General features: G+C 36.4%; 1 protein-coding gene across 3 annotated transcripts in view; it reads right to left on the reverse strand.

The window, feature by feature from the left end:
• Positions 1–6000, reverse strand: part of MTUS1 (microtubule associated scaffold protein 1) — a 142280-nt gene that overhangs the window by 115904 nt on the left and 20376 nt on the right. The window contains exon 1 of one of the 3 annotated variants that reach the window (XM_042470527.1): positions 1280–1366. The exons of the other annotated variants lie outside the window; for them this stretch is intronic. The gene's annotated coding sequence lies outside the window, so the exon portion shown is untranslated. Of the gene's footprint in view, positions 1–1279; positions 1367–6000 lie in introns of those variants that run through there. 3 annotated transcript variants of the gene reach the window in all.

Genomic DNA, 6000 nt, shown 5'->3' on the forward strand with positions numbered 1-6000 from the left:
ATACTCTGAAATGGGAGATGGGAAATGGGAATGGCAATACCATCTTAACTTTTCCTTGGATCCAAGCATGCTTCAGGGTCAACATGACCAAACTTGTGATTTTGTCTGCAGCTGGCTGATTGTTTTTAAGTTTGCATTTTCATTCTACTTATGTATTTTACTAATATTTAATTTATTTTTATTTAAATACATCAGATACAAATGAATAATTTAATGATGCATAAATGCTCAGCTCAGTCAGATACCTTCCTGATATTAAAAGACTGATGTTCAGGTTTTGTTGCTATTACTCGTTCCACAGGTTGTGTTCACATGTCCTGAGACAATGAAGGGAGAATCTTGAGTAGACTGGAAAATGATTTGATATACTGAATACTTTGTAAAAACTGTAAGCATTTTTCAAACTGTTCTTTAGGAAAGCTGCAAGCACTTCTCTTGACAAGTATAAAAGAACACCTGAAGAGTGTTTAAACTAAGAATTTGATTAAACTAACCTAATTCTCAAACTAACTTAAGTTGGAGAAGTCTCATTCACATGAGTCAAGGTTGAACTCAGAGCTGTTAACAATAAATTATTAAACTAAATAAAAAAGTTTGTTACATACGGTAATGGTTAATTTTTTTTGGCGCACAGGAATTTTTGAAACAAACAAGTTTTAATTAGAGCAAATAAAACAGGATAATTTCACTTGCCTTCACAAAGTCAAATACAAATAAAGAGAGCTATATTCCAAGCTGTCTACTTTTAAAAGAGATCTTTTTTTGCTATCTGTCTGCCTCCTTGTTTGACACCAATTTGAGTAAAACATTTGTTCCATTTCCTTCAGAGGGAGGAACCACTTTTCAGGATATTTCACTTCAACAACTCATTAAGTATTAATTCATTTCATTCCCACAGAGCATTTTTCCTTTTGGAATAGAAGACCCTAGTTGGCAAGAAAAGTGTTCTGTTATGCTTTGCTTTCATACATCACTCTAATAAGATTCATAGATCCAAAACTCACAGCAGAAATAATCCAGTTTGCGACTGCTTTAACTGCCCTGCCTCAATGCTATGGAATCCTATGAATTGTAGTTCTGAGAACTAGCCACAAATGAATTGTTCCAACTTGAGCATTTTCCAGAGGCTTCCATATCATCATCATAAAATAAACTGGATGAAAAAAGTTATTCACCTCAATCTTTAATTGCTTAACTACCTTCCTATATACAGATTCTGTTGCTAGCATGTATTTGCACAAAACACCACAAGAGTAAAGGGGGGGGATGCAAACTTTACCTGCATTTTCTTTATTTTACAAAGACTTGTCTCATGAGATGGCTGCATACAGAGAGATCAGATCAGTGGTGCAGCAGTAACAGGGCAGAGTTTTATAACTCCCCCCCACCAACCCCGGCTCAAGAATTTTCCTGGTATTTGCTGCCAACCCTACATCAAGGGTTTCTTGTCTGCCAGCAACACACTGCCCAGTAGTTCTCGCCAAGCCTGTTTTTAAAATGAAGGACAGTGGCATATAAATGTCCGACTATCCCACAGCTAGCTCCGGAACTTTACTTAGAGGCAAGTAAAGCATGACAAAGTGAGCAATTGGTTAGCCATTTAGATGAGGCTAGAGTTTTGGAATATTACTGTTCTGTGTTGTCCAGCAACTACAAGAGAACAAGATTTGCAACCCTTTAAAGTAAATAGAATATTTTGTCCAAGGAGAATTAAGGTAGTAGTACATTTAAAAACACAGACTCTTCTGCATAAAGCTATACCAAAGACAGCAATGTTTAATTATTTCATTTTTTACAGGGCTGGAAAGTAGTGGTGATTTTGGGGCTACTACATGCCCTACTCCAGAGTAAGAATTTTTTTCTTTATGTTACTCCTACTCCTGTAAAAACCTCTTATTCCTTTACTCCTACTCCTACTCCCCAGCCCTGGGGAAAAGTCCTGGTTGCTTTGCAAGTGAGAGTGAGTGTGTGTGTGTGTGTATGTAAGTGTCTTGTCTTTCCCTCCCAATCCCTTCCCAAGTGCAATATAATAAAAACGTTTTTTGGTGTTTGCATGTACAATATAATAACAGGAAGAGGGAGTAACAAATGTATTTTGTTACCCCTTATTCCTACTTCTGTAAAAACCTCTTACTCCTTTACTCCTTACCCCTACTCACCAGCCCTGCTTTTTTAAACCGAGCTAAATGTCAAGTTACAATTGTTTATTAATGGGAAAGGGGCCGCCTACTTCACTGTCCAACACTAAAAATACTTTCTAGTTAAGCACACCAGCTTGATCTTAGGTACAGTCACTTGGAAAGCAATTCCACCTGAACACAGAAGTCAAGACCGAGCTTTTAAGATGTCATCACGAGGTCATTCAGTTTTGGATGCATTCTTCCACTCCACCCAAGTATTTTATATAAATTAAAAACCTGTCAATAGCCAATAAAGCTCAGTATCAGGTTTTGATTCATTTCAGTTTATCCTTCCATCTGCAACTACTATGTATGCATAAAATTTCTATAAGTTTGTACTTTGTAAGGTAACGAGACATTTTGAGAGGTGCTTACACTACATTCAACTTGGGTAATTTCTTCAGGACATACATACGCTTATTTACTCACACATGGAACTGGTTTCAAAGTCATTTTTTCTTGCCAGGAAACCCTAGGAATTGCGGTTAGGGGAGAAGCTAGGCAATTTTAACAATTTTCAACAATTTCCCAACAGCTGCTAGAACTTTGGGGTGTCACAGGACTACAATTTGAGTCTGGAATATTAGATTTCAAAGTTGATTTAGTAACAGAAATTAATTTGGTTTTGTATTATGAGGGGTGACAATTGCTCACTGCATATATATATATATATATATATATATATATATACACACCTTAAATAATTTGTCATGTTTTCTATCACCATTACCGTTTACTAGCACATTTTATTACAAGCCTACCTAATTTAACAAAGCCTCTGACAAAGAACCTCCTTTTTACAAAGTCTGGGAACCAGCCTGGCTTCCTTTTTCTTATTTTCTGTCTAGTTGCAGGTTTTTTTAAGCATTGGCATTGGGAAGATAGCAAGATGAGGGCTGGAGAAAGATAAGATTTTGAGTGTTGGGTTGCAGCAGCATTTCTGCAGTAAAATGCAACAAAGCTTGACCAAGAAAAGAACGGAATTCTAATCTAATCAATCTTACTGTAGCTGTGCATTTTTTTTTCTTCCAATGTGCCCAGTCAATTTGCTAATTTTTATTATTTGTCATTCCCAACTTGGAACTGTTGAAATGCACTAGACTATAAAAAAACAAAAATCTGACTGATGGTTACTGCTGATTATTATTTGTAGTGCAATGCATCCAGAAATTCAAGTAGGCTGTCAAGTGCATTCAGTAAGTTTTTGTCACTGATCTGCATCGTTCTTCTGTCTAGCTGCAGTTAGCAACATCATTTTTATGGTTTCCTATTTTAAAGAATGGATTGGGAAAAAATTCATTCCTGTTGGAGAACATAGTTTCACTGCAATACTGAACTGCAGCAATAAAAAAATCAGTTTGTGAATGAAAGGTGGAAAATTCTTATCAGCATTATTAATCAGCATATCTTAAGCATCTGCAGAACATTTTTCTGCATTATTGAACAACTGCTTCCTGCTTTTCCCCACTCAGCTAGAATAGAAAAAAAGTGATCTGCATATATCAACCCAAGAGTGCAAGCAGGTACTTTGAGTCTTAAATTCAATCCCTGCCATCTCCAATTTCTAACAACAGTAGTACTTTCCTAGTATCGTGTGTCTTCTGAGACCACCCCCTGCAATGTAATTGCACCACAGGAATAGTGAGTGCTGTTAACCTGTAAATTTACTAATTGAGGAATAGGGGGAGGGAACCCATGAATGCATGAGTAGATGGATTTAATTCGTTATTTGAAAGCACTCACAGTTGTAGCTTTCACCAATAAATTAAGTAGTTAAGTTGGGGAGCAGGCCATAATCAGTTAAAATTAACTAGTTATTTCTAACCTGTATATTCTATCCACAAGAGTCCTAGCTACTTGCTAGCCTTACAGTTGAGTGACAGGAAGATGTCAGAAGTGTTCATAACCTCTCTGGAATGTCAAATTGCCAACTTCAGATTCTCTTCAGCCTCAGCATGCCTAGAATTTGAGTTTAGCTTCCTTTTTTTTCCTTTTTTTTTTTTAAGAATTAGCACACTTCCTCAATACATTTTATGAAGCAGGGATCTCATGTATCACACATGATTTGGCTTGCACTGCAAGGTCTAGAAATAACTAACAGGGTCACTGATATGCTAATGAACGTGTTACAAACAAAATTTGTTTAAATGATTTTCTAGCAGTTATCTAAACACAGGCCAGCGTGCCAATCCACTCTCTGCATTTGCCAACAGGCTTGCATTGTTGCTACCCTGCCATTGCATGTGCATGCATACATCATTTGGCTAAGAAGTGAGGATGGGAGATAAAGGAAGCCCCCTACCAAATATATCTGCCCTGGTCCTCCAAGCTGCTGACACTATAAGGAACTTTTTTTGTCTTAACCAAATATTACTTGAAACTTTTTGACCATGATCTAAAAATAATATTTGTAAACTACTTAATATATGTGCAGAAGGCCAGATATTTAATCTTGTTTTTCCCCTTAACCCTATTAAGCTATGTTTACATTTCATAAAAATAATCTGTCTGGATAGACTGTTTCTCAAGCAATTTTAAAAATACAAAATCATTTTGCAAGATGGAAGAAATCCTATTAAACCAGTTAATTTTATTACAGCTTAACAGGTTTGCTTCACATCATAGTAGCAAAAGGAAAATCTGGGTAGTTCTTAAATCAGAGTCTAAAAATGGTGGGAAATCAACAATATTGCAAGCTGCCTGACTTTAAAAGCTGTTGTTCCTTCAAGTTGCATATAAATAACTGAACAGTATTAATAGTAGCTTTACTCTAACCAGAGTCTGTTATACACCAGTACTAAATATAACCTACACTGGTGTTACTGAGTGACCTCTGCAGAATTTCTCTCTCATCGATAATACTAATCTAAGAAGTTAGTTTGACATGACTGCAGGGCTAACTCCTGCATTTTCTTACTTTACCTGGCTTCCTAACATTGGGAATCAGGATTATATAAATTCATACATCACAGTGTGCACTCTTTCCATTCTATATAAATATTCTAAAGGCAACATGTCATCAGCTACCTTTCTGTATATCAAGGCACTTTTAATCATTAGTAACATTACAGTAGTAAACGGCAGTATAATCCACTGGATGACAAAAATCTAATGTTAGTATGTTCACATTAAAATAAATGGAAAAAAGGTGTAAGAAAAAAATTTTTGACTAAGAAACAACAACTAGAAAATGTTTTTGATGTAATACAGTACCTCTTCCTCCCCCCCCCCCCTTTTTAAGGGAATTTTGCCCAAAATGCCTTGAAATGTCCTCTAGTAGGATGTGGAAAGCATTTCCATAACATTTTGAGGCTCCACTGACCTTCCCAGGGGTCAAACATTTTTGCAAAACTTTCCAAAACTGATTTTGTTCTCAAATGCTCTCGTAAAAAGTTTCTGTGGACTTTCCACCACATTTGGGAATGGTGGGTAGGCCAAGTTAGACCACAGAGTTGCCTTTAAAAAAAAGAAGAAGAAGAAAGTGAAAAGAAAGTGACTTTGTTCAATCCTCGTTGTTAGAACAGTCCTTTCCTGAACCTAAAATAGACAAAGGCCCAAAAACACTATCAAAATGCCCCCATCTCCCCCAAGAAGGCACTTAGGGACAAAAAAAAGAGTTTGCTGGAACACTGCAGTGAATAGCTTTCCAAGTTCTCTTGAAGAGATGATATGCCCCTCTACCATTCCACACATGCTCAACCTGGGTTTAGATTACTTTTTTGTAAACATTTGAATATGTTATGAAAGCCTGGCGTGGAAGAAAAGCAGCATATAATTAAAGTAAGTAAATAGATTAGATCAACCCCATCCAGAGACAAAT

The sequence above is a fragment of the Sceloporus undulatus genome, chromosome 5 (assembly GCF_019175285.1).
Source record: "Sceloporus undulatus isolate JIND9_A2432 ecotype Alabama chromosome 5, SceUnd_v1.1, whole genome shotgun sequence".
Taxonomy (NCBI): Eukaryota; Metazoa; Chordata; class Lepidosauria; order Squamata; family Phrynosomatidae; genus Sceloporus; species Sceloporus undulatus.